At 37.6% G+C, this 19,491-nt stretch overlaps 1 long non-coding RNA gene across 1 annotated transcript in view; it reads right to left on the bottom strand.

Moving 5' to 3' along the window:
- LOC122236430 overlaps positions 1–10,346 on the bottom strand; it is a 65,449-nt gene extending 55,103 nt beyond the window's left edge. Inside the window, exon 1 of the long non-coding RNA XR_006214482.1 lies at positions 10,233–10,346. This is a non-coding gene — a long non-coding RNA (uncharacterized LOC122236430). The remainder of the gene's footprint in view (positions 1–10,232) is intronic.
- Positions 10,347–19,491: the final 9,145 nt, after the last annotated feature.

Genomic DNA, 19,491 nt, shown 5'->3' with positions numbered 1-19,491 from the left:
AAAGGTCAAGAAGGATGGATTTGGAACGGAAAGACGATAAATTGACAACTGGCATAATTAGCTTACCTTTTTGTTGTTCTACACACGGCACAAAAACTCTACCTTTAGAGCCGTCCAGCACCTGGTGCATAAAGACTGGTGCGGGAGAAGGGGAGGTGTCACAGCTTTATAGATCGTTGTTACTGCGACTCTATATACAGCATCTATTTCCCCCTGGGCCTTAGCTGCCCAGCAATGCTGTCACGTTCATGACCATCTCTTCCCCATCCCCTGAAAATATCCATTTTAAAATGATTTCCTCATGTCTCTACTGTTCAGCAAGACTGAGGAGTTTTTTTTTAAATAAATGATCTTGTTGCTTATTCTAAAGAGAATTAAAGAACCCTTCAGAACGAACCGCAACAGGTTCTATTGCCGACCCGGCTCCTTTCCTTGTCATAGAGGAGCAGGTGTATTCTTCCATTATGATGCTTATTCTACCACTCAGTCTCTGGACCCCACTCCCTCCCATGCCTCTCTGCACTAGGTCTTACCAGTTTTATTCTTGTTTACTTTCCCTGTGCTGAAGTATTTCTAAAACTCTGGTCTTTCCAATACACACCTCACACTGACCTGGCATACTTACTTAAACACAGATTCCAATGTTCCATCTCAAATCAACTGAGTCAACAGCTCTGTGAGGCAGAACCCAGAAAACTCTTTTATCTGAGTGTCCTTGACAATATTTGTGCATGCTACATCTTGGGAACTAGTGATATACTATCTTTTTTTTTTTTTTTTTTTTTTGCATGCTTACTGCTTCTAACTCATTAAAAATACTTCCTGGCTCTTCCCTCCTCTGATTTTTATTTCATCTTTCTTTTCCCGTTCACAACACAGACTCTTTTGAAAGGCTTGTTCATAGTGGGTTTCAGAGCAGACTAAGAATCACTGTCTGGCTTTCACTTCTGAGATGCTAGAAATATTCTCCCAGGTCATCATGACTTTTTCGTGATAAATTCAAAAGATTTTTTTAAACTTTTCAACTCTTCTGTTGAAGAAAAGATTTCTGCAGTGTTTAACACTGATCTTTCCTTTATCTTGGCTTTTACTTTATTTTTCTTAATTTCTTCCTCCTCCTTTATCTTATGCCTTTATTCTATGCCGAAGCTCAGACTTATCTGCCCATCTCTTAAATATGGATATATCCATCGTTCAACACCTGACAGTTTCCTTCTCTTCCTACACACTTCCTAAGCAATCTCTTAAACCTCTATTTCTGTACCTACCGTTTACATAATAATGTAAGACAAAAATCTCTCTTCTCAACTTCATACCGACATTAAATTCAACTAAATCCTGGATAGCTTAACCTAGATGCTCCATTTTAAGCTCAATGAGTTCCGGTTTTAGGCCTGGCTTTCTTCATTCAAGCCCCAATTTTTCTTCCTACACCTTTGTGAATAATACTATAATCCCTTCAGATGTTAACGCAATCATTAATTATTTCCTCTCCCTAAGCTCACATCCAATAGTCATACAAACTATGAAATCTCTCTTTTAGCTAAGTTTTTTGCAATGCCACAATTTTATTTTAGATGACATCATGCGTGTTATGCAGATGCCTACTGAATTTTCTTGCTCCCCAAGCTTCCTCCTCTTCTACTTTTCCACTGTCAAGAATTTTTTCTAAATATCAACTGTGATCATGTCACATCCCTTTTTAAAAACTGTTTCCATATACTGTACCAACAACAAATACAAGATAAAATTTTGCAAAGCATACACTTTGCAATATAATTAAAAATATCAAATACCTAAAAATAAATAGTCTGAATGATGTGTAATATCTCTATAGAGAAAAACCTTATGTAGAGAAAACAGATAAGACCTAAAGAAATGGAAGCTATGCCACATTAATGGGTAGGAAAGTTCAATATTTTATAAGCTTGTCATTTCTCCCAAAATCAATCCATACATTCATATACACCCAATCAATACTGCAAAGTTGTTCTCTAAAAATTTTACAAGCTGTTTCTAAAATTTATGAAAATATAAAGACTCAAGAACAGTCAAAGCAGCTTAAAGAGCATATCGAGATGAGTTTTTCTACTTTTATTCAAACTCATAAAACTAGAACAAGACAATGGAATGTTAGTCAAAGGACAGAGAGGTATACAATTATTATTTGATGATAAAAACATTTTCATTCTTTCCCGTTCTTAATTTTGGCTAGTTCTGCCTCTCTCTTCCTTTTTTCTTGATCAGTCTTGCCAAAGCTTATCAACTTTATTAGTCTTTTTAAAGAACAAACTTTTGGTTTATTTACTTTCTATTTTCTAGTTTATATTTATTTTCTAATTAATTAAAAGTGAGTTTAATTTGTTGTTCATTTTCTACATTCTTGAAAAAGATACTTAGCTTGTTTTCAGCTTTCTTTTCTAAGTTATATATTTAAAGCTACATCTTCCTCTAAACTCAGTTTTATGTATATGCCATAAATTTGAAGATTTTTATTAACATTTAGTTCCAAATACTGTCCAATTTCCCTTCTGATTTCTTCTTTTAGTCAAGGTTATTTATAAGTATGTTAACTGCACTTCTAAATATTTGGGGATTCTATAGTTACCTTTTGTTATTGATTCCTAGAGTACCTGCAGTGTGGTAGGGGAACATCCTCTGAGATTTAAATCCTTTATAATTTGTTGCAAATTGTTTTATGGCTTAGCACATGACCAATTTTGCCAATTTTGGTAATTGCTTCCTATGCTCCTGAAAAAGAATATGCATACTGTCCTTGCTGGGTGCAGTTTTCTGCATATTAGTCAATATGGTTCATCATATTTTCAGATATTTATATGCTTACCAATTTTTTTAAGGCTGGTCTATCAGCTATTGAGAGAGGCACGTTTAAGTTCACCACTGTGACTATAAATTTGTCTTTTCTCCCTTAAATTATAACCATTTTTGTTCTAAAGCTTTATTAGTTATCAGATACCTACAAATTTTGAATTGTTTTCTTCCTGGTAGATGTACCTACTTAGCAAAATCAAATGTCTCTCTTTGGCTCTATTGATATTTTTTGCCCTCAAGTCCACCTTGTCTGGTATAAGTAGAGCTACACATGGAAAATCTTTTCCTATCCTGCTGTAATCTTTTTATGCCTTTACATTTAAAACTTGTATCTTGTAAGGAATATACAGTTTTATGCTATTTTCTTATTCAGTCTGAAAATCTTTGTTTTTTAGTTTGACTGTTTAGTCATTCATTGTTTAGTCACATTTATAGTGCAATTCATAGTGTAATGATTAACAATATTGTTTTTATATCTACCAACTTGCTGTATGTTTTCTGTTTATACAATTTATTTTATGTTCCACCGATTATTTTATTATTCTAATTTTCCCTCTATTAACCTGTGAGATATGTAAGTACATGAATAGATGTATATATTTTATATACCTCTATATATCTAAATATATTTACATATAGATATATAGTTATGCATTTATGGGGAGAGAGGTATAGTTACACCATATAGTTACACACACATATATATATACACACACATATATATACACACACACACATATATATATACTTACCTATACATATACCATACATATAGTTATCTCAGAAATTACAAAATGCATCCTTTGAAACCTTCACTCATTATCACCTCATATAATAATTTTTACTACTTAACAATGAGAAAAAGTTATGATTTTTTAAAGTTCTTTTAACACCCTCAGATATTTTGTTATTATTATGCATTTAATTCTATGTATAACATCACAAAATATTACTATTTAATTTTTATTATAAATATCATTTTATATTTATACATGTCTTGCTCAATACCAGTGATATTTTTCCTTCTTGCATTTCTGTTTTTCTGTGTCAGGGATCATTTTACTTCTGTCTGAAAAATCTCCTGTAGTGTTAAAAATTTTTTTCTTAAACATTTATTCATTTTTGAGAGATGGAGTGAGACACAGCATGAGCTGGGAGGGCCAGAGAGAGAGGGAGACACAGAATCCGAAGCAGGCTCCAGGCTCTGAGCTGTCAGCACAGAGCCTGACACAGGGCTCAAACCCATGAACCGTGAGATCATGACCTGAGCCAAAGTCCGACCCTTAATTGACTGAGCTACCCAGGCGTCCTTCCCCTGTAGTGTTTAGTGTAATATTTGCTGATGGTAAATCCTGTTTTTGTCCACATGAAAACTCTTTATTTCACTTTCAATTTATAAAATCTATTTTCATCTGGTGGAGAATTCTAAACTGGCAGTTATTCTCTTTCATCGTTAAATATGTCATTACATTGTCTTCTGGCTTCCATCATTTCTGTTAAGGAATCAGTTGTCCATCATATTGGTACTGTTTTAAAGGTAATGTATCTTTTTTCTTTGCATACTTCTAATATTTTCTTTCTTTCATTTTCAGCAGTTTTATATGCCAAAGTGTGGCTCTCATTGTATTTATCCTACTTGGACTTCATACACTTCTTGAATCTATTATTCAGTATCTTTGGTCAGATTTATAAAATTCTTGAAAAAAATATTATTTCTTCCCTATTGTCTTTTTCCCTTCTGGAACTCCAATTTCTTATAGGATTTGCCTTCACTGAAACTTCTTTTTAAAAGATGTACTTCCAGAAGAAGGAAATGCAACCTAAAAGAAGAACTTCAAAGTAAGAACCAGCAGTAAAATAAAGGAACTGACAAACATTGGGGTAAACAGAAACAAGAATTTATTACATAAAATATTATCATTATTATTTACAACTTACTTGAAGAATATAACAATGGGTCAAAACTAAAATAAGGAAATGTTAGATCTGGGGAATGTGGCATTTAAGTGTTCTAAGAATATGTGCTTTTCGGGGCGCCTGGGTGGCTCAGTCGGTTAAGCGGCCGACTTCGGCTCAGGTCATGATCTCACAGTTCGTGGGTTCAAGCCCTGCGTCAGGCTCTGTGCTGACTGCTCAGAGCCTGGAGCCTGTTTCGGATTCTGTGTCTCCCTCTCTCTGACCCTCCCCATTCATGCTCTGTCTCAAAAATAAATAAACGTTAAAAAAAAAAAAAAAGAATATGTGCTTTTCAAGTGAGGGATAAAAATGCTGATTAACATTCAACTTTTCAGTCACATATGTGTGTTTAAAATGTAAGACTGTTTATTTAAAGAAGATAAGTAGAACACAAAGCTTTATAAATATTATTGGAGCAATAGGGTTTTTAAATAAAAACAATCTACTAAAAGGTTGAAAGGAGGGGGGAAATGGAGCACAGCGTAAAAGCAGATAAACAAAAATCACAAAATAAGATGGAAAAAATAAAGAATGAATACATCACTTTAATTGAATTTGACAGTTAAATAAAAACTAGGGTTGGATGAAATAAAATGGAACAATCTTCTGTTTAAAAGAGACACATTTCAGTGTGCAGAAAGATTACAAGTAAATGGATGATAAAATATATACCATGCAGTCAGTAATCAAAAGAAATGTTCTACATTTTTGCAAGAATCAGCAAAATTTTTCTGTAAAGGGACAGATAACAAATATTTTTGGGTATATGTCACAACTACTGAACCCTGCGATTGTAGTAAGAAAGCAGCCATAGACATTACGTAGACAAATGAGCATACATGTCTTCTAATAAGACTTTATTTACAAAAACATGTGACAGGCCATATTTGGCCCACAGGCCGTAGTCTGTTGACCTTTGGTCTATTGAAAGGTCACAATCATGGGCCTGATAGATATACAAAAAAATATTTTAAGATATCATGATTTTATAAGAAAAATCAATCTCAGAAGCTAGACTAGGTATTCAATAAAAATACAGAAAAAGGAATTGAGCAAAAATGGTAGACAGCCCAAGTTTTTACTCTCTTATTCATCTTAACCCATCATTCCTTTTCTTTTACCTCACTCCCACCTCATACCAGTTCTAGACAAAGTAAATATTAAGACAGAGGCTTAGGAAAGTGATATCAGATAGAAGAGTTTATCGGAATAGAATCTCCAAAAAGTATAGGATGGAATTTAGGTGATCTTCTGGCTGACAATTCTGAGGCAGTGCTTCTGAAGCCACCTTTATGATATCACAACTTGTGTTAAAGAGGTTCCCAAAACTGAGCCCACCAGCATCTATGAATAATTATTTAGGAAACTATTAGAGGACACTGATCACCCTTTATACTTTGAATTACAATAATAAAGCCTTGGAATAAGTAAGCAGCAAGACAGTATAAACATGCTGTTTTACAGTTTATTTATTTACAGTTACTTACTGCCTCTTAATTATAATTATTACCACTAGGTGGCACTCATCCAAAGCTGTATTTACCCAGGAAGGTGAATTAGAGGTTGCAAACTGACATGGCCCGACTCTAGCCCACATAATGTGTTTTGATTGGCCCATGATGTTTTCAGAATTTTGTATTACTGGTATATGTTTAATTCCATATTATAAAACTGTATTTCTTGCTTCTCCACCTGCCAGCAGCCAGCTGACTCTACCAGGCCCTTTCTATAGAGACAGTATGCACTCTCACATGAGACCCTGCTTAGTTTTCTCATCTTGTCTGCTTTAATCATTTCTAGTCCCATCTGGCCCCATAGGTGTTTAACTGTGTGATCTTTATCCTACAGTTGCACCAGAAAATCTCAAGCAATGGCTGTTTATTAAAAAAAAAAACAACCTAAGGAAAATATAATTTAATACTGAAATGTATCCTAGAAATATAGATGTAAAGAGAAAAGATATAAGACTGACATTAAGATCTGGTTTCTACCTTACAGAATGAATACTGAATTGGAGAAAGTAAAGGACACTTGGAGTGAGGTAAGCAGTAAGACAGTATAAAAAGGTAGAAAAACCAATAGCATCCAGCAAATGTCAGTTGACTGGGTCCAGTACTGGGCTAAGCAACTGATTTAGATTCATGCATTAAATTCTCAAGATCATTCTATGAGGTGTGTTCTTCCTTCCCATTATACAGATAAGAAAGCTGAGGCCCAGAGTTACATAACTTCTCCAAAGTCAAACATAATAAGTGGCAGGAGTGTGTTTACCCCCAGGTAGGTCTAATGCAAAGCTCAACCTCTTCTATTCTAAGGTCCTTGATGCAGACAGATTATTTGGTAATCAGTTTGGCATATAGTTTGATTTGTTCTGCCATTCATACTGAATCTTCCTGAGTCTTAAAACTGATTATCCTGATGTTTCCTGTTGAGTAAGGAGATCGTTCCTGAAGGAAAACAGTCAATGAGTGTGCTCCCCTGTCTTCTCCTTTTGAAGAAGTGCCATGGTCCATGTAGACTGCAATCATTCTCTCCCTTTTCTTCCAAGGATTCCCCCTCCTGTGAGATCTTGAGAGCTCCCAGGGATGTTTACCCATGCTTGAAAGAATCAGAAAACCTGGTCCTTCAGGGGCAGAGGCCATTCCTTTTTATAGTTGCTGCCGCATGGTGTCGCTATTGAAACGCAGGGAACACAGCCACCCAGGTAGGGTCCCTGCTGCACAATGTTGTTGCTGAGTCCCAGGCAGGTGCTGGGGCTGGAGACCTCCGCAGAGAAAAGCCTTGGTGACCGACAAGCACCACTGCCATCCATCATTTATCTATCATTTTCCTTCTCTGCAGGGAGAAGGCTCTCCTTAGTGTCTCCTACAACTATGATGAATCTATGCCATTGTAGGCCTGTGTGCCCCATGACTTCTGTCTTATTTATAAGAGACTATTTCAGTATACACATAAAGACATTTTTCCAAGATCCACACTTAATCTCCAGGGTGGCTGAATCTGGAGGTGTTCTCAGTCTCGGCCATGTAATTGGCCAGAATTACCACTCCTCCCTCCCCCCTTCTTTACCAACCCCTAATGTGAAAGAACTTCTCCATCTTTGTCCCAGTGACCATCCCCTTTTTTATACAAGGGAGAACAACATTCCTTTATGGCAATAGTTCACCTTGTTGCAAAAGCATGGTCCATTTAGACTGAGTGACCTTAATGCCTGTAAATCTTTTCTACTGCTCATAGAATTACTCTGCATGGATTAAATCACCTTGCATGCATTAAAGCAACATATTTTGCTTTCGGAGATTTGATGTTCACTGACTGTGTGAAGCATCCTCAGCAGTTCAATACCAAGTGGATGATCCCCAAATCCTTTCTTGGTAAAAAAAAAATAACTGGTGTCATTATTATTTGCCACTTAAGAGCTAGGGGAGCATGCAATGGAACAACAAATGATATTTAAATAAAGTTTCCAATTCAGCAAAATCTTTCCCTCTTATAATTCGATTGTATGCCAGTGTTCTTTCTCATGAAAGTATTTCTGTGTCGTTAAGTACAGACATGAGATAAAAGAATAAATACGAAGACAATGCTGAACATAGAGTTGAGGATTGCCACATAATTAGATCAGAAACAACCTTGGTAAATTATCCATTTTGCTGTGGACATATAGTAATATAGACATCTGGTCATTCAACTCTCCACTAATCTGAACAGAGAGAAATTCACAAATAACCCAAAGTCAAAGTTCAAATAAACTGTGCATCATCTTCTGCTGCTTCCCAACTCCCTTCAACCGACCTATAAGCAGCCGATCCCCAAGGTCTGGCTCAAATTTTCCTAAAGCCTCCACCCCAGCTCTGATCCCCTGGGGAAGGGAGAGGGAGTTCCAGCGAACACCAATGGTAACAAGCAATAAATAATCACTGCCTAATTCCTGAGTCCTGCCTCATTATTCCCATAAGTAGGAACTCAATTACTGTATCCCACTGCAAGTGAGAAGTACCTGTATCCTAATCTCTAAGATCTTGCAGGGAGTAGAATTGCATATCCCCTCCCGTCAATCAGTTCTAGAGGTAATTAGCCAAGGAAATCATTTTTTTAATGTTTATATATTTTTTGAGAGAGAGACAGAGTGCGAGCCGGGGAGGGTCAGAGAAGGAGACACAGAATCCAAAGCAGACTCCAGGCTTGAGCCTGAAGCGGAAGTGGGGCTCAAACCCACAAAATGCAAGATCATGACCTGAGCCAAAGACAGAGGTTTAACTGACTGAGCCACCCGGACGCCCCTCAGGGAAATCATTTTTTAAAAAATTAGTATAGTATTAATTTCCCTAAGAACTAAGAAAAATAATTTCCTGACAGGTCATATATTTTTTAAATGGAGGGTATTAAGTAACTAGTACTTTTTACACCAGTGATATAACCCCTCTCTAAACAAAAAGGAAAAGTTTAGAATTTTAGGAAGGTCTTATTGACCATGAAATTCAAACAGTGACTTTTTCACTTACAGATAAGGAAACTCCTTGCCATCAACATTAATTTTCTCATCTGCTAAATGAAGGGCTCCAAAACGATTTGACCTCAATTGCAGAGTTACTTACTGGGGTGAAGAAAAAAAAGCTAAAATTCCTATCTAAGGCACTTTCTATCACCACACGCTGCATTAGAACTAATCAGTCGTTGTCTTCTAAGACCACATGCCCCTCCCCCCGAAGTCAATGGTCTTCTACATCAGAATTCCAGGATGCAGCGTTTAGAACATTTGGCTGGAGCGGAGAAGGAAAGTTGCTGGCATCGTGGCTATTCTTTTGTGGTCTACAGGCAATCCAAACAACAGTTGTGTGCTGTTATATTTCAATTCTCAAAGACTGGTGGGATCCCATGTTATGGTATGCTTAAAATAAAAACAGAGAGACCTCCTTTCTGAGGCTGTGGGTCGACATGCAGTTTTGTGCCACTTCATCAGAACTCTGTCTTTTGACCAGAGCGTTTATTACAAAGTGCAGCAAAGCACAACACAACCGCAAGAGAAACATTAGAACTCTCTCCCCCTTGGGAATTAGTCTGAAGAGATTTTCCTTCAGAAATCACATGTCTGCCTCGGTGCTCACTATGCCCTGAACTCTTTTCCCTGCATTCATCTCCCATGGGCTTCTGCAAAGAAAAAACCTTGGTGAATTGGGAACCAGGCTAATACACATTTTATGGCTTCTTTCATTGAACGTCCACCCTTCTTTGGAATGCCAACTATCTCATCAAGTTATCTTTAGGAGTGAGAGTTGGGTTGGCACAGAGGCACTCTTAGTCCTAATGAAGTTGAGATGTGGGACAGAATATATAAACGAAGATATCCTTCGGTGACTGGGAAAAAAAAACTGAGCAAGTCTAATATTTTGAAATTAGAAAAACTGAAATAAGGGAATTTATTGTATATGGAGTTAACTCACCTATGCACAGAAGGCTTCTGAACGTCTGTCACTGGCTTCCCAAACAGCTCCTGTCCCCCTCCCGTTGGTTTAGGTTCAGGACAGCCTACTTTGCATCTCTATTCTTTTTCTGTGATCCTGAGAAGGTTAAAGATAGAAAAGGATTTCAATTTGCTTTTTTTATTTTTAATCTCTATTTTCCCTTCTTAAAAAAAGAAACGTTGTACTTGGCTGGAACTTCTATTCCATAGTTGCCTGAGGCTGGGTTGGAGCTGCAAAGTTGCAAAATAAATCAGAACAAGCTGTGCTCTGGTGTTTCTAAATTATTAAACATTTACATTTGACTGGTCAAACAGCGTCTTTTTTCTAAATGTATACACCCTTGATTGAGCGGCAAAGTTTGGTGTCGGTAATTTGGAGGGTACCTCATTCCATCAGAAGACATAGTTTAGGCCCAAGTCAGCTAAACTCTGCTGATGGGATAGAAAATTTAAGTACAAGGGTGGACTTTTAAAAAAAACTTACACCCATAGAGTACATAAACACTCTAAACCAGCAAAGCAAAGAAAATGATGTGTTTATGATGCTAATTACTGAACTTCACCAGCTCAGTTCAAGATATATTAAAAAGTTGCTTAGACTGGCAACGTACCTTGTTCCATTGTTAGGCTTTAGCCTTATTTCCCCCCTAATGTCAGAGCACTAGCCCTGAAGGAAGAGGCTAGGAAACATGAATAATGTTATGAAGTGATCCAAGAATAAAAGAATGCTTAAGGTAATTTCTATTCTTTCGGGATCCTAAGGTCATACGCTCTTTAGTTTGAAAAAAGTTCATGAAGCTTTCCAAGATGACAGCTTTGTAACCAAAAGAGAAATGGAGTATGGTGTAGTCTAGTGTCTGTGTGAGTTGTAGGTGATAATATTTAAGGGTACACTGTACATGATGGAAAACCAAAGTAAATGCTAATAATCTGCTCTGGAAGAAAACTCATTTAGATTATCTACTTTCTTGTTGCCATTTTCCAAAAACTTTTTTTGTGAATATTCTACAATTTGCATACTTTGCAGATTGGGAAATATAGTGGTTATCCACAATAGTTAATGAGAACAACCCAAGATTTCCATTTTTTCCATAGTGTTTCAAAACCTCTAGGCTAAGTCATCCTCTCTTTGACGTATCTTTAAACACTACACCTAGTATCAGATTATTCCATCACATAGCATTTTGTTAAAATACATTGAAACAAGTATGTAATATGATATTTCCTGCGGTACAATATTCCCACCTTGCAAATGTTCCCACTAGCGACCACTCGTAATCACATTATGTCCGAGTGGTGATTGAGGGAATGTCTAATAGATTAACTTTCCCATTCTCCTGCACAGTCAGCTGTTCCCAGGCTCCCATTAATGGTATGCTTTTAACCAGATTTCTCTTGAATGATAAGATAAAAAGGGGCAGGGACCAGAAAAGTTGTGAATTGATAACCACTGTACTGCTTTAGCCCCAAGTATGGATCCAGGGCATTGATGAAGAGACAGTTATATGGGACAGAAATAATTCTTTGGGTCTTCATCTTCTGTCCTTAAGCCCCAAAATCAGTCTGTTCAATTTTGATCTGAAGAAGGCACTTGGGTCTCAGAAGCCATAGATTCCAATATCTCACCCTACCACCACCTCCTGACTTTCCTTTTCTCAGAAGATCTCGTTTTTACCCCAGAGACCTCCCTCTCCTTCATTCCACATCTCCCCTCACCCAAGTGTGTGTGTCCTCTCAATAGTAGCTTTCCTACTGACACTGAATGTCATGATTTACCTTCTCTACCTTCTCACCAGCACCTCCGTTTACCTCCAATCTATCCTCCCACTACCCACTCTGCATACCACCTGATCCTTAGATGAAAGACAAGAAATAATCCACCTTTTCTCCTATTCTATCTAGGGGACTGAGCCCTAAATTGAACAACACTGCGAGTTGAGGAAACCAAACTTCTGGGCTCTGACTTCACAAGCCATGGGTGCCTCCTATCTGCACTTTTATTAGCTAATGTAAGTTTTCCCTTCCATTCCATGCAATGGCTCTTCTCAATGTACACCACCACTTTTCTGCCATTAAATTCACAGCCTAACTCCTTGTTCTCATACCTCTTCTCGATGTTACCTTCTACTCAGACCATGCTCAAAGCTTTCACTGGTTTGTTTGCTTGCTCTTTAGTTTTTTTTCTTCTCATTCTGAACTTTCCATCCTATCTGCAAATGTATTTACCACCAATCCATTTTTACCTTTTTTCCTCTGGTCTAAGTTCTCCCTATTCAGGTGGTCAACCACCCAGCCCTTGACCTCATACACTTCCTTCAATCATCTACTGTCTCTCTTATATGTTCCACTTCTTCTGTTCTACCTGCCTGTTTACCACCCCCCCCCCCCGCCCATTACCATAATTAGTTAATGATCCACAGATCCCACATTGAAGGGTGAGATGTGCAATATATTTGTCATCTAGATCTACTGAATTCTGGCGCCCCCTCTCAGCACTCCACTGAAGTTGCTCTTGTCGGGGCCCATAATAACATTTTCACCAAATTGAATAGTCATTTGTAGTTTCTATCTTACTGGATCCCTCTACTTTAATAACACTGCTAATCCTATTCTTTTTAAAATGTGTTATGCCCTTGTTCTCCAAGACATACTACTTTCTTACCTCTATCCCCATTTCTGTAAGTGAATCTCTTTCTTTTACATATTCTTTAACTTTGGATGCTTTTCTCAGTTCTCTGACTTAATCCCAGACTCAAAAAAAAACTATGTAAAATTAACTCATCTTATGCCATTTTTAACTATCATCAGAATGCTTTTGACTTCCAATCTGTATTTCCAGATTTCCAACTCCCTCCCCTTCTTGTGATTTTCACTAGCTAGCTGAACATGATTATTAATTTTTGAGAGAACTAAATCCAGTATTTCTAAAACTAATCTCTTCCCACTGCCCTGGACCCTTTCCTCAAGCCCTTCTGCATCCCCAATATGCACTGGCTATACGGCAGCCACCCTAACTCAAGCTTAAAATCTGACGTACCTTTCAGTCCCCTACTCCCTAGCTGTTTACAGCACATTCTTAACTTAGTCATGGATTATACCTCAAATATTCTGGTACTGGAACCCTCGTCTCCAACTGCACTGTACCTGCCAGGCACCAAGCTGCGATCACAACCTTCTCAGAGATGCAAGAGATTCCTTCACGCTCTCTCTGCTACTCGTTTTGTCCCTTCGTTTTCACTGTCCACAAGGGTTCCAATCACTCTTCTTAGATGAAGGCTGATTACATCATTTTCGTGTTTTGTACCCTTCAGTGACTGTCTATAGAATAATGCCTGGGCAACTTACCGTGGTACTTCTTTAGGATCTAACCCTTGCCTACCTCTTCAGCAATGAATGTCAGAACCCCCTGCCTTGAACCTGCTGCTGCTGCTGCTGCTGCTGCAACATGGAAATGGATGGTATTTCCCATGTTCTTAAAACTGTTTCTCTCCTTGTTGCTTTCACTCACATGATGCTTTTTCCTTTTTTCCTTTGAGTGGAGGATTTCTAAGGAGAATATCTGGTTGAAATTGTATTGTGAACGATTTCCATAAACAGTGGGAGTTAGAGGTAAATGTTCTCTGATAATTTTTTCCCCTTTTGTCCTCCAGGATTCAATTATATACCAGCCCTCTATTATTCTTTTTCTGTAAAATGAAGCTATTCAGCAAAAGTTTGTCCATCATTTATGTTGGAATAATTTCCCCTAGTGGATATATAGAGTACAGTAATTTTGGCACACACAGGATCTAATACTGATTCAGAAATTATAATCCTCTTCTGAGATGTCTGCTAAAGTACAGATTCTTCAGTACTTGTGGAAGGATGCTAAAAATCACAAGGAGCTAAAAGAAACTATGACAGACTTCCAAGGACAAACGTCCCCGCTATAGGTGAAGACAACACGTGTTACTTGTCCCTTCCCTATCTCCTACTGCTGGTCCACTTTCTCACCGCCATGTTGTGAATTATAACAGCATTGGATGGATACTGAAATTTGGAGGCAATGCCAAAAAAATGGCAATGAGAAGGGAGTTTTGTGTGTTGTTTTTATATCTTGGTCTAAAATGTATTCCTTTGAACCAGATTTAAGTGTCGTGAGGAACTGTCATCACCTGAGGCTCATTTGGATGTGTTCTAGTCCTTGTAAAGGCAGGTAACAGCAAGCAGGACCTGTCTTTGCTTTTATTAAGCTTCTCTTGTGTCTCGTAGGAACCATAACTGTGGAAGGAGTTTCTCTAATGTCTTTTGCCTGAAGTTTCCTACCTCATTCTCTGTATCAGATGCCACTTGTGCCTGCCTTACACCTTCTCAGCCTCATGTCTGATTTCAGCCATGTCACGGCAAAGAGCTCTGTGAACATTTTGTCTCATGGCATACTAACAGGACTAACACCTCAAGCACCCAGGACTTCTCGGTGTCACAACAGATGACACAGAAGACCACTCTGCGTGAATACATTTGCAGCCAAAAGCTCAGGGAAAAAAGCCAAAGTTCCTGTTGAGGAACTGTCAACCAATGGGGGTCAGGGAGGGATGGTGAATCACTGCTCTCTGTTACTCCTCAGGAGGATAATTCTAAGAGGCATCTATCACTCCTCAGGGATCCAGCCCCAGTAACTCATGGAGATGACTTACAAACTTTTGAGCGCACAGCAGGAGTGAATGAAAAAAAGAGTGGTGGGACTTCTGCTAAGGATCAGTTGGTGCCATGCTGGCAAAACAGGAAGAATGGGGGGAACCACATAAAAGAAAACCAGCTATTAGCCACCCCATCTGTCAGTACACTGCATCCTTCCCTTATAATCAAAAGAGAAAGACTGCAGTAAAACATGCTATGTCTACCGAAGGCTCACAGGGAAATGCAAATGAAGATGAGTACACAACCAGTAATCACGATACATCTGTGGAAAGACTACAAAGCAACGGAGTTAATACAGCAAACTACATGGAACTTTGGAAAATGTATAAATGGAGACAGCTTCCTCCCAGAGAGGCTCAGGAAGACTTTGTACCCCTCAAATATTCAAATAGAGATTTAAAGTATTTAAAAGCTGATCATTACTTTAAAAGAATACTCTAGAGATTGGATACCCAGAAAAATGAACAAAGCTAAAAGACAATTAGTGAGCTAAAGATCAAGCTAAGGAATTCTCCCTAAATGAAATCCAAAGGAACCAACTGATAGCATGGAAGAAAGGATAAGAGACATAGCATGTACATCTTTAGAGATTCCAGAGGCACTTCCAGAAGAAGACAGCACAGAGGACAAAGTGGGGGGGGGGGAGGGGGGGTGGGAGTGGCACATAAAATAAATTAAAGGAAATAAAAGAAGACAATGTGTGAGAACTGAAGAGGCTTGGTGCAAGATTGAACGTGTCTGCTTAAGTGTCAAGATTAAAAATCTTGATTAAAAATAGATTAAAAATAAATCATACAGAAAGCTCCAGCTTTTGTACACACAAAAGTAAAATATCAAAGCATCAAGGAAAAATTCTAAAATGTAGAAGATAAGGAAATATAAAATATTAGTCATAAAATAATAAGGATTAATTTTCCTAGATGATGAGAGGATTGTGCCTCCTAGAAGACTGTCCTTATTCTTCAGAGAAGTATCCTGAATAATTAAAGGTGAAATCCGATGATGGCTGCAACTCACTTTCAAATAAATGGTTAAGCAAAAGAATGCACACACGTAGAGAGAGGGGGACACCAGGCAAATACGGCTAAATGCTCATGTGGTGGCAGGTACCTGCATATTTCCTATACTATTCTTTCAACTTTCCTATTGATTTGAACAGTTTACCACTATGAAGTTAGGGAAAAGTTCTCAAGATCTTGTTGACTGTCAACTAACCAAAAATTATCTACCAACAACCAGGTGTCGGATTGAAATTAGGCATCTTTCTAGTAACACTAGATACAAGAGGATAATGGTGTGGTATCTCTGAAGTTCTGAGGCAAATATCTTTTGGCTTTCCCAGCTAGAAAAACTGTTATTCAAATATAAAGGTGAACTATATTTCAATACAATTAAAATTAATGCAGGTAAGATAAAGTCAAATTAAGCACTAATATGTGGAGTCAGTAAACTATTCATCTAATATCCCTCCTAAAAATATCCTATAAATAATATTAGAGGAAAAAAGGTCTAAACTGACAAATACAAAGAGAACATGGGAAGGGGAAGGGGGACAGTAATGGAGGAGGAATTTCCAATCAGTTTCTAGAAAACAACATCTATGGATTTAATGAGACTGAGGAAACTATGGTCACAAAGCCAGACGGTGCATGAAGAGCAACAGTTCACTTGCTAGTGCTGGGAGGGGCTTAGGGTTAGGAGAATGAAAGTACAGAGGCAAGTGATGAGGACACGCAGGGCAACACTGAATTTCTGTGGACACCACAAAGGTTGTACACAGTTAACTCCTCCATCCTCCTTCCTGTGCGACCCAGTGAGCTAAGCTCCTCCCATCTCCCGCCTTGGGCAAGAGACTGGCAGTTTCTTCTCTGCAGAGCTTAGGGGTCCTTGGGATATACCTCTACTAATGGTATTTTGTGGAACAAGAAAAACCTTCAATGAGTGAGTAGTCTTCAAGCTAAACCACACGTGGCATCCAATTGGCTTTTCAGAGTCTCTCTATGAAATATTCATGGGAATAAAATTTTAGGAAGCATTTGAGAAAGATGAAAATAGGGAAAAAAATTTTCATATTTTCCAATAGGAAAAAAAAAATCTTAGAGCTTTTTAAGGTTTTCTTCAAAACTGTTATCTTTATTTAATATCCTCAGAGCAATCCGAGAAGATATTCTATAAAACAAGAACACAATGCTATGGAAAATGAATTGAAGAACAAAAAAAGGGCTCCTAGAAATAGAACTATTTAAGGACAATCACAGATTTAACTGAAAGATGAAAATTAGGGAAATCTCACAAAAAAGCATGGCCAAAACCCTATGATGAGTGGGGAAACATGATAAAAAAGACAATGAGTTGAAGAGGTCCAATATCTTACTAATGACACGTTCATAAAAAGAGTAGAGAAAAAGGAAAGGGATAAAATTTTAACAGAGTAATGAAATCAAATTTCCTGAAGAAATTTTCCCACATCAAAATGGCCCACAAAGTATCTAGCACAACAGGTGGCCTTTTATTTACTTAATATTTTATATTCAATTAATATGTCAGCAGATATAAAGGAAAAATATTAAGTACATTAAATAACTAAATTTGAATCACTGTTTGTAACAAACTGCCTATGTCTCAAATTAAGAATTATGGTATTAAAAAAAAAGAATTATGGTATTTTAGCTTTGAATATCAAAAATTTCAGAAAACTCTTCCAGAGTTAATGAGCTAAAACTTCTAGTCCAAATCCAATCTGCAGTCCTTGTCATACAGCCTAAAGCTAAGAAGGGTTTTTACATTTTTAAATAGAAAAAAACAAAGAAGAATATATGACAGAAACCATACGTGGCCCATAAAACCTAAAATATTTGCTACCTTGCTTTACTGACCACCTATACTAAGCATAACAATGAAATCTATCTGCTGTCTTTCCATTATGTTAGTCCTCTTCCAGAACATGAAAGAGGTTCTAAAAGACTCCATCCCTAAGACACTGAGAAATAGGGGTATCTGAGATTCACGGATGTCTAAACAGCCTCTGCCAAGTGGTACCTTACACCACAGGGGGTCTGAATACAAATGATTTGGTGCTGGGTTTGTTAGTTACATGAGAAAACACCTACGGTTGTCAAATGCCCAGGAGCAGTGGACTGGCCAGTAAGGAACTAGAGAGAACATACCTGAACTAAAGACATTCACATTAAAAACACACAAAAAATGTGCTGTTGCTGACTAATCAACACATCCTATTTGTATAAATTGGTGTGATTTGTACTGAAGTCATTGCCATATGGATGGATGTCAGGTTCTAGAATTTCTGCTGCCTCTGTAACTTAATTTGCTCATTTTCATCGATACCTAAGAATGAAAATTTTGCTTATACTGAGACAATCCCCTCTTCTCATATATTTGTAAATTTCTTGGATTAAAAATATTTCAGGATGAAGATTTTCATGAGATGTGATAGAAAAAATATCTTAAGGCAAAAGGAGATGTGGCTTTGGGCTGAAGCTTATAAGATCTAATGCGATAGACCAACTTCCCGATGACCCCCAATAATCTCTGCCCCGTGCTAGTCACACTCTGAGTAATGTCCTCTGCTGGAATGAGGGCTGGACCTCTGACTTGTGCCCACTAGGCATGGATTAGGTTACAAAAATGATGACTTCTGTCTTGCTGGCAGACTCTCTTGCTGGCTTTAACAATATGTCTGAGAAGCCCACATGACAAGGAACTGTGGGCAACCTCTAGCCAACCATCAGGGGAGAACCAAGGCTTTCAGTACAACAGCCAGTGAGGAAGTGAATCCCACTGATGTCCACTGAAATAGCCTAGATTCAGGCCTGTCCCAGATGAACGTGGGGATGGCTGCAGGCAACATCATGATTACAGCCTTGTGAAAAAAAATGGAACCAGGGGACCTAGTTAATCTGGGCCCAGATTCCTAAATAGAGACTGTAAGATAATCAGTACGTGGTGTTTTAATTTTGTAAGTTTTGGTGTGATTTGTTACACAGCACTAGATGACTAATACACATTATCATAGGAAGAACATGTTTTGCGTGTTGTTCTAGGACCAGTTTGTGATTCTGCCAGTGTCTCAAGATGGTGAATATTCTACAGTACGTGTGAGGAGCTGTGCCACACCAAGTCTTTAGTTCAGTTAAATTCTGCACCCACACATTACTTCCTCTTTGACTTACCCATTTTCTTATTACTATAACCCACATATCTAAAATTAAAAAAAGTAAGAGTTATCTCTAGTCTCGGTGGAAATTCATGTCTCTTTGGGAGATGAATTAGTACCTTGCCAGATACCCCTTACCAATAACAGATCCTGTGATATGTAGAACATTTATTTTAGAGTATTTTATTACTCTTCAAATAAATAAGGAGATAGTGTTATCAAGTAATATTCATTCAAAACATTTTAATACTGAAAAGTGTTCAGTACTTTTTATTTCCTCAATCACATATTTGAGAGCTTAATAAGACTCATGTGACAAAGAGATAATATTATTTTATTCTTTTCTTCTGTTTTAAAAGATTACAGTCCACAGTGTGAGACTTCA

The sequence above is a fragment of the Panthera tigris genome, chromosome A2 (genome assembly GCF_018350195.1).
Source record: "Panthera tigris isolate Pti1 chromosome A2, P.tigris_Pti1_mat1.1, whole genome shotgun sequence".
NCBI lineage: Eukaryota > Metazoa > Chordata > Mammalia > Carnivora > Felidae > Panthera > Panthera tigris.
Note: the sequence above shows the minus strand (reverse complement) of the source record. Positions and strands in the feature narration are given on the sequence as shown.